Consider the following 10,826-nt stretch of genomic DNA (forward strand, 5'->3'; position numbering starts at 1 on the left):
TTTTCACGTGCGTTCAGAATTTTTTTATTTTTATTTAACCTTTATTTAACCAGGAATGTCCCGTTGAGATCAAAGACCTCTTTTTCAAGCGAGTCCTGGCCAAGAGGCAGCACATTTCAAGACAAATACATACGAACAAACAAAGTTAAAATTACACAAAACAATTACACATTATTGAGGCAGCCTGTAGGCCTTTGAGTTTAGTTTTAAAAACATTTAAAGACAACAATTCAGTTAGTTTCCAGTCTTTCTGTAACATGTTCCACGAAAAAGGCGCAGAGTGGACAAAGGCTTTCTTACCCAGCTCTGTGCGGACAAGGGGAACAGACAACAGCAGCTGATCATTTGAGCGCAAGGAGTAAGAACCACTATTTGTCCTTGTGACCAAAGTACAAATATAAGGAGGCAGCAATCCAAGCATAGCTTTGTAAATAAAAGTGTACCAATGCCCCTGTCTTCTAATGGCCAAAGAAGGCCATTTTACTCTTAAGTACAAATCACAGTGATGGGTCAGGTATTTACAATTGGTAATAAACCTCAAGGAAGCATGATACATCGTGTCCAACATTAGAAGACATGAAGAAGAAGCGTTCATATACAGAATGTCACCATAATCTAACACAGATAAAAAGGTTGCAGTGATAAGACGTTTTTTTACTGCAAAAGAAAAGCACTGTTTATTACGGAAGAAAAAACGAAGTTTAAGTCTCAGTTTCTTTACTAGTCTCTCTATATGTGGTTTAAAGGTGAAGGAGTCATCAATCCAGACACCAAGGTATTTATATTCATGAACTATCTCTATGACATTTCCTTCAAGGGTGGACACCACTGGAATAGGCTCCGGGACCTTCTTTGACTTGGAAAACAACATTAGCTTAGTCTTGTCAGCATTGAGAACTAATTTTAGCTGAATAAGTGAATGCTGGAAAGCAACAAAGGCTTTCTGTAAAGTTTCAATGGCCTGAGCAAGAGATGATCCATAACAGTAAATAACTGTGTCGTCAGCATAAAAATGCAAATTTGTGCATGTTCTGACAATCCAAGGCTGAGCAGTCTGTTTTTTAGGACTGCATGATCAACAGTGTCAAAAGCTTTTGAGAGGTCAATAAAGAGTGACGCACAGTACAATTTCTTATCAAGTGCCACAATAATATCATTTATCACTTTCATAGTGGCAGTGTTAGTACTGTGTTTTTTCCTGAAGCCTGACTGAAATTTGGAGACAATATCATTAGAGTACAAAAACTCTTTCAACTGGTCACAAACTAGAGATTCCAGGATTTTGGATAAAACACACAAATTTGATATTGGCCTATAATTAGTCAACACCGATGGATCACCTCCTTTCAATAAAGGCAAAACGAAAGCTGATTTCCAAACCGATGGAATTTCTTTGGTTTTAATTGAAAAATTAAATAGAATTGAGAGTGGTTCTGCAATAAAATCAGCTGCCAACTTCAAAAAATAAGGTTCCATCAAGTCTGGACCAGGAGGTTTTCTGTGATCCAAAGCCTTTAAAGCTTTATGCACTTCATAAACACTAAAAGGTACAAAGTTAAAACAGTCTCCAGAAAACATAGAGAGTTCTGGGCAAGTATTTGTTAAAAAAGTTTCTGCAGAAGCAAACAAGGAACCCACTGATAGAAAGTGTTCATTAAAACAATTCAAAATTTCAGTTTTATCATTAATTGAGACTGAATCTTTTACAACAGATTTAGGAAAGGTTTGAGTCATTTTATTGGCGGAAAAAGACTTGATTACTTTCCAAAATTTCTGTGGATCATTGAGGTTCTCAGTGGTGACAGACAAAAAGTATTCAGATTTGGCCTTTTTAATAAGAGAAGTACATTTATTTCTAAGCTGTTTGAAAACAGACCAATCAGTGGAAGTATCTGTTTGTCTCGCCTTGTCCCATGCTCTATTACGCTTGTGTATGCTATCTGCGAGTGTCTGCGAAAACCAAGGATTTTCTCGACCTTTAATTCTAACTTTCCGTAAGGGGGCATGTTTATTAACAATTCCCATAAAACTTTCCTTAAAATATGTCCAAGCTAGCTCTACATCTGGTAATAGTCCGATTTTTTCCCAATTAACTAATGACAAATCATGATGAAAAGCCTGTTCATTAAATTGTTTAAGATTCCTTTTGCACACTATGCGTGGCTTACATTTTGGAATTTTAGCATTTCTGCAAACAGCAACAACACAGTGATCACTTAGGTCATTACAGAAAACACCAAGTGAAGAGAATTTATGAGGTACATTTGTTAAAACCAAATCAATTAATGTAGACTTTTCAGGGCATTTAAGATTTGGCCTGGTAGGAAGATAGACTAGCTGGGTAAGATTAATTGAATCGCAGAATTCTTTAAATTCACCAGAAGTTGCATTTAGCCAGTCCCAGTTCAAGTCTCCAGCCATTAGTAGTTCAGTATAATTTAGTTTAGCCAAAAGGTGCTTTAATGAAGATAATGCCTCTTTTGAAGTAGATGGGGGCCTGTAACACCCAGCAATGGTTATCGAAAAAGTATTAGCAATATCTACATTCAAGGCCAAAAACTCCATTTGTTTGCATATCGATTGGGACAGAACAATCGAAGCATTAAATCTTGATTTGACATAAATAGCTACACCGCCTCCTTTTTTTGGCCTATCAGTGCGATATACATTGTACCCATATATGTTAATGTCTTCATTAGTAATAGATTTAGTTAACCAAGTTTCAGAAATTATAACAACATCTGTATCTGTAGATTTAACCCAAATTTTGACCATGTCCATCTTCGGTAGTAGGCTGCGCACATTAAGATGAATATATTTGACACCAGACATTATTTTAAAATCAGAAGGAGTCTGGGAATATTGCAGTTCAGGGCCAGGATTTGGTTGCACATTTCCTGACAAAAGTAGAAGCAAGACAATCAACAACCTCTGTTTCGCCTTTGATTTGGGTTCAATGCTTTGATATGTTGAACCCGAGCTGAAACCTCCATTAAATGGGCAAATGAAATAAGTATGCAAGGCCAGAATAGACTGAAGTTTAGGTAAGTCTCTGGGCAAAACATGCATGAAACTAATGTCATGATCCAACTGAGTTGATAACTGCTCTGATTTTTGCAACATTATAGAGCGTGTTCCTTTTTCAAAATTCTCTTGTAGATAAAAATCATTTTCAGAGGTTCCCCTGCTATGTGTCCATGAGCAATTGCTTATCCGAGGGTCCAAAAAGGCCAAGAGGCAAATTAGAATAGTAAATACTGCGGAAATACTGTGGAATCAGAATAGAGGCACAAAAATAACGCCACACTACTGAACTGTCCTTACTGCTTTTAAAACATCTCTGTGTATCCACCAACCATGTGTTGCCATTGATGCTGAGTAAAAGAAACTGCAGTGAGAGAAACCTTTATCGACAGTGAAGGTGTAACCCCGCAATTGTCAACAATAACGCAAGTGGAAGTAAAAAGCCATCTTCTGCTATGAATCAGGGGTAATGGTGCGAACTTAGGAATACTGTGGATAAGAAAAGACAAATCTTTATTACTTCCACGCGTGGAAAATTTCTTGTTCATGGCAGAAAGTACAAGTTAAAGAGCAGTAAAAGTTAAGAAAAACATAATAGAATAAGATAAAATAGAATAACAGACTTTACAACATTAATAAAATACTGTATAAAATAAAATTAAACAGTAACTGTTATAGCAGGAAAAATAAACGCGCTTGGTATTGGACCTAATATTGCATACAAGGGAGACTGGGCGAAGGCTATCATGGTGTATTGGATGTTTGTGTGTGTTGCACATGTGTGGTCATCTGCAGAGACCATGTTGTAGAATCTGACAGCAGTTGGAAGGAAAAAGGGAGAGAGAGAGATGACACTGTGGAATCAGAACAAAAAAATACACAATTGTTCCAAGAGAAGGAAGACCGGGAGGCAATACAACAACAGATGCACTGCAAGCTTCAAGACATTGAAGCTATACACCAAGAGGTGCATTGCAAACTCCAAGCCACAGAGAAAAAATAGTGAAAGGCTTGAGAGTAATGTTGGATGAAGCGACAAAATACACAAACACTGAAAGACAAAGAACAGCAGGAGGCAACATGCCAGCTGATGAAGTACAAAATTCAAGAAATGGAAGCTGTAAATCAAGAGATGCAATGCAAGCTCCAACACATGGAAAAGAAAAATCAAGGCTTTCACACAATGTTTGATGCAGCTCGTCAAAAAAAATTCACAAATGCTGAAAGAGAAGGAAAAGCAAGAGGCAACACAGCAAGATGAAGACATGGAGAAAAAAATATGAACAATGTGATGTTTGATGAAGCACTCAGAAGAAACAGAGATGTTGAAAGAGAAGGAACAACTGGAAGAGACACAGAGAGAGATGCAGGATCTTCTCCACGACTTTGACAAGAAAAATTCTGACTTTGAGGTATTTTATAATGAAGGAGAAAAACATTGGATTTGAGCAGAGAAACAACTGGAGACAAAATGCACAGAAATTGAGTGCAATACCCAAGAAATGGTGACCTAAAATACACATTTGCAAGGACTCTATGATAAAGTCAGTACACAAATACTGAAATGTGGGAGGAGAAACAATGTCAGGAGAAAAAACATAAAGACATGCTTGAAGAAATGCAGAAGAGACGTCAGAAATTACAAGCCATGCATGAGAAATTACAACTAAAAAATGACAACATCAAAGAAAGCACAGGATAAGAATTATAAAGAACTGGAAGAAAAACAAAGAACTTCAAGAAAAGGACCAAGAGAAGCAAGAAGCACTGAAAGAACTGGAGAAACGGTCCCACACACTGGAGCTGCAGCATGAGGAACTTTTCAGTGAGATGACCAACCTCAGTACAGAACAAAGATCTGCAGGAACGGTGCCTGAAAAAGAAGAGAAAGTGCTTTGGGCTTTTCCGGAAGAAGACTCTGCTGCTTCGTCACTTCAGCTCCTGAGCCTAAAATCTCCTAACCCTAAAAGATGTACCTGAGAAAGAACCCGGAAAACGGAGGTTTTCCGTTTTCATTTTAAAAAAGAATCCCGTCCACACGTAAACGCAAAAATGAAGCAAAAACGCTGCTAGGAACATGCCAAAGCAACAGGTGGCGATATATTCCTAACCGTGTAGAAATGTTGGCCAATCAGAAGTCTAGAAGCCTCAGTGGGAAATAGTAAACAAAGATGGGGCATAGAAGCAGAACCGAGTCGTATGTGTGGAGGGACAGTGTGTGTATATGTAAGCATTTAAACACTGCAGAGAGTACATTGATGGATTGATTGATTGGTAATTTATTTCAACATGTGAACAATATACAAGTACATTTAGAAAAGAAAATAAGAGAGAAAAAAATACTATACAAATTACATACAAAAAAAACGTTCTGATTAATTTACACGTTGAAAAGGAGTGGGAAGAAGTAAACACTTATTTAATCCCACCCATTTGCCATAAATTATCAGTTAATATTTAGTCAGCTTCCTTACTGATATAATTTGTAATAAAAATAGTGAACAGATTTCTGATATACTATATACTATAATATCACATCATGAGTTTTTTTGTGTTTGTTTTTAAATAGAGACATTTACTTAATTTAAATAGTTTCCTTTTCTTTATAGTTCAAGAAGATCATATTTTTATAACTCTTTTTGAACAGTTTTATGTTTGGACATTGCTTTAATTCCATATTCAGACTGTTCCATAGTTTCACTCCATGAACTGAAACACAAAAGCCTTTTCTTGTAGTACGTACCTTCATTGTTTTGAAGTTACAAAAACCCCTTAAATTATAACTTCCTTCTTTCAAAAAAAAAAGTTCTTTATTTTTTGCTTTGAATAGAATTTGTGCTGTTTGGAATTTCACTAGATCGTCAATTTTCAATATTTCAGACTGCAAAAATAGTGAGTTTGTATGTTCCCTATAACCTGCATTGTGGATGATTCGAATTGCCTTTTTTTTTGAAGAGTAAAAAGTGAATGTAATGTGGTTTTATAGTTATTGCCCCAGACCTCTGCACAATAGCTTAAGTATGGTGAAACCAGTGAACAGTATTCGGTCGTTAAGTGATGACGTGACGAATCCTACTTCCGGGCCTAAAGTAGTCTGCGTTTAATATGGCTTTTGTGTTGTTAACATGTTTAATGCTTTGTATTTTCTTCTATTTAATCTCAAAAAGCTCCTAAAACAGTCAGTGATCACTGTTGACCTCCCTCGGCTTTTATTACCGCTAATCATTTATTTAAGCTCAGTTTTTAAAACCTTAGGATGTAACTACCCATATGGAAAAGATATATATAAATCTTATAAAGTTTGTATCTGTCTTGTGTAGGGATGGGTATCGTTTAGGTTTTATCCGATACCGGTGCCAAATCGGTACTTTTGAAACGGTGCCGGTGCTTAAAGAATGGAGAACACAAAATTGGTCCAAAAACCTCTCATATTCAGCTGGTTTTTTGTAAAAAGATAACAATGTTAGCCTTCTCTGCAGCTATGGGGCATATATGGTATCACTCTTGGCTGGAAGCAGTGCTTAAACAATGGAAAAAATACAAACTTCATCCAAAAACCTCTCATGTTTAACTGTTTCCCTCATTTTCTTTGGTCATTTTAGCCTTTTTGGCCAGGGTGAAGGGAGCATCTGCCATCAAACAAGAAGACAGCCGCATGTAGCTATGATGATGTTTGCTAGTTCACCTTACATGCATTAATGTAATAACGTGGTTAGCCTACTCAACGTAAATTACACTGGAACAACATTAAGCTGCTCACGCAGAGAAGAACGGCTGCTGCTGCCATCAAATACAGCGCATTTCTCGGCTTTAAAAAAAAAACGCTATGCGTCGCCAGGTGTTTCATCAGATTTGAGGTGTTACCTCCTTTGACAGTATCACAGTATCAGCTTAAAGCACTTGTTGCAGGCTGCTGAGTTTGCATATTTTGCTGTGAAGTACAGCCAGAGTTTTGACCGCTTCGCCTTGGACATTTTTAATCTGTAGCTCTGCTCTAAAGGAACGTACGTACCTGGCCCCGCCTACTATCCTCGGAAACATAAAATGATTGGCTAGAAGTGTATCACAGCTCAGGAAAAAAAAGCACCGAAATAAAGCACCGAAATGTGCGCTGCTTTTCGGTCTGGTTACTACCGTTTATGTCAGAACACCGGTACCCATCCCTAATCTTGTGTGAAACTTGTATGAAAAGCACATAAGAGTGAAAACAGATATAAGATCCCTTGAAAAATTATATAATGAAACTTGTATGTTTTGGATTCTTACTAAAACAATGTATGAAAGTAATGAGAAAGTGGCCACTTTCATGAGTAATCACATATAAGTTTTTACTATTTCTTTTCCATATGGGTACAGCCCAGCCCATGCAGCAGTATATGAATGACTAACCTCGTATTGTGGATGGATTATCTCAGTTGGTCTCCTGGCTGAAGTTTGGTCCTTTTACAGCATCCTGCCATGCGATTACATTTGTTCCTGACCACCGAGAACACTTTTATCGAGTGGAAAAAAAGTTAGCTTGTTTATATTATGCTAACATAGCTGTGTCGCTAGCGGTCACGTAGCACATCATTATATACCAGCTAGCCAAACTTCAGTAACCCTACAAACATCACTGCTGTTTAGTTTTCTGTCTTCATTTATGTTGGAAGTGATAAGAAAGCTGTACGTTTTAATTTGTTTCCAAAACCCCGCAGTCAGGACATGCTATATTGTATTTAGATAGAAGCTAGCGAGCTAACTCCCTGCTAACTTCTAACTCCGTTAAATGTCATAAATTCCGTTTTCATGGATGCCTGGATGTTAAACTCAATTCTTACACCTGGTAGAACAGAACGCTGATCATTTTATTAAAGATGAAAGACTTTAGACAGTGTTTCAACTCTCAGTAATGCCATAGTGATCGTTTGATATATGGACCTGCAGCGGAGTTTAGGCCCAGACACGGCTAGTGACGTCAGACTGAACAACCGGATTGGTGTAAAAGTGTACCATGTTGACAAACAGAAATGATTTGGTAACACGTGGGATTTGGTTATGTAGGAAGGGGGGAAAGCTTTGGTAATAACATTTTCATACTCAGTTTTAATCTTTCTGTGTGATTTCATATCAGTTGTGTTAATTCAGCATGTCATTGAAAAAATAACTGTAAATTCAGACGTGAGATTGTGCTGAAAAGAATGATACCAAACGAGGCAGGGACAACAAAAATTAAAGGTGAAATACAAAGGTAAAATCAAAAATAGCCAAAATTTTGAAATAAAACACTCACACTGAATTTATTTGTATTTTCTTTGCAGCAATATAAAGACTTCAGAGAGTCTGGACACAGATCTGCAGCAACACATTTCTTTCTTCTTTTTTTTTTTTACGTACACCACCTCTTTGAGGTAACACCAGCCAAGAAAAAGGCTGGGCCAAAGGAATAAATAAAAGATTTCATCATTTGCTGAAAGAGACTGTCTCTGAGGTTATTTATTAATGACATTACTATTTTTAAGACTGTGTACACCCACAGACCACTTTATTAGGTATACCTGTCTATTGTTCATTATGTCTCAACAGCCAGTCACATGGCATCAACCTAACGTATTTAGCTATGTGTGTGTATATATTATAGTGTTCTGTGCAATATGTGTATATTACACAGAACACTTTTCTTAAAATAATGCATTACATCACTTAATTACACACAGGAGAAAGACATCTGTTATGTTTTCTTCATGTTACTATGTAAAATGATTTGAAACACACTGTCTCATAATTACCACATAACAACATAAACCTACAGGCTACAGCCTCACACACCAACACAAACCCCTATCCTAATGGATGTGCAGCCAACAAAGCAACTGCGAGATGCTATCCTGTCAACATGGACCAAATCTCAGAGGAATCTTTCCAGCAACTTGTTAAATCTGTGCCATGAAGCATCAAAACACTTCTGTAGGGACAAGGGGGTCTAGTATGACGGTAGCACAGTGTACCTGATAAAGTCCCTGGTAAGTGCTTATACTTCTAAAAAGTATGTTGATGTTACTGGTTCAGTGCTTCTTGGAGTTTTTACTCATACATTATAATTGTTATGCATCGCTGCCCTCTGTAGGACACATTCCTAGTTGCATTTGGTTGTGAGGAATCAGATTTATTTGCAAATCTAAAGCGATGGAGGCCAGACTGAAACTCTTGCTGCTGCAGTGCAACGCTGACGGCCACAGTCTGGGAAATATAAAAACATTATAAATAAAACCTCAGTGGAATCAAATAAATCTGTTGCTGATATGTAACATACAGAAGAGCCCTCGTGAATGCATATTTAATATAGGTATACGGCACGCCGTTCTGCTGCTCTCTCCAGCTGCACAGCCCCTCTGACGTTCCCAGCAAATGAGCTCACACAGGACATGTGCATGTTTCTTTCCACCAGAGGCAGCCAGGCAGAGAGGCCAACTAAACCAGTGACTGAGAAAGAAAAGTGGAGCATTTCAACAGCAGGATTGTGTGGGGGGTTGTTGATCTGTGCAATGCACAAAGGTGTAACTTGTATTAAAATACATTCTTTCAGTTGTATTAAAGATCCATTTTAAACTGTCTAACTGAGCTATGAAGATAAGGGTAGTAAATTAATATTTAGATACATTTTCCATAAGAAGATGTGATAAATATGATGTTAAAGCCTTAATACACTGTTTGTTGCTTGTTTACTAATAATCTGAGTGACACCACTAGATGAAGGGCTCTGTCTGATTTTTTGTAAATACTGTGTAAATGATAGCTTTTTGCATGGGGTGGGAGTGGTCGAGTGGTCACTGGTCAGCAGCAAGCTGTTCTGGTGACATGTAAAGTCTCACTTACACGCTTTATCGTGTGTTTTCCTTTGAATTCGTCTCTGATTTATGGGAGCTGCACACGGACCTGTGCCCTACATTTGCGCTGTTTACAGACATCGACACACCATCCCGCAGCCTCGTGCCGCTGGAGAGAACATACGGAGCGAATGACGTCATCGTCCATGGAGCACGTTGAAGTGTACATGTCTGGGCCTTGCCGCAGCCGTAAATACGAAACAAAAGCGCACCATGAAAGGCGATTCGCGTTTCTCAGCGTTGGGTGCAAATAACTTGGGCAGTTAAACTTTTATTGCATCTTTTCTATATTTGCACAGGTAGAATTATTGCTCAGCTCGGGCTGTCAGTGGTTTATAATTCATTTGCCAAGTCATTTGAATATTCGCCTGCAATCTGACAAAACAAACAACAAAGCTGAATCTTTTTTTTTTTTTAGTTTTGTGGCGACACTTTCATAAATAAATATTTTATTAGATGCTCCACTATAGCCTGGACTTTGTTTGATCTGCTGGTCAAAGTTCATTATGACTTAAATATAGATATGATGTTATTGATTGATACCGGATAAAAGTAACTTGGGTTGTCTGTTTCCAGGATTAAGCGGTATTGACTGTAGGGCTGAACTCTTCACAGAAAAACCTACGGATAAAAAGTAGTTGTAAATAAGTAACTTTCATAGTATAACAAAAAATATATCTAAATATAATAAGAATATAAAACTACTACTACACAGATGCCTACAGATGATGAGGAATAATTTCTGTTGGTAGCAGCAGTGAATTTAATAAACAATTACAAAAAATCACAAACATAATATTTCTGGAACTACACAAAATTACTTATTAAAAACAGGTAATCTCTTAACCAGCTGCGTGCTGAAACTATAATTGCGCTGCTACGGCATCCATTACGGCCAACTGCACCAACTGTGGGCAGTGGCTACGCCCTCTCGTG

This window comes from Aulonocara sp. 'chitande type north' Nkhata Bay, linkage group LG3, assembly GCF_057382095.1.
Source record: "Aulonocara sp. 'chitande type north' Nkhata Bay isolate Kocher_YH1m ecotype deep benthic linkage group LG3, A_spYH_male_GT1.1, whole genome shotgun sequence".
NCBI classification, from domain to species: domain Eukaryota; kingdom Metazoa; phylum Chordata; class Actinopteri; order Cichliformes; family Cichlidae; genus Aulonocara; species Aulonocara sp. 'chitande type north' Nkhata Bay.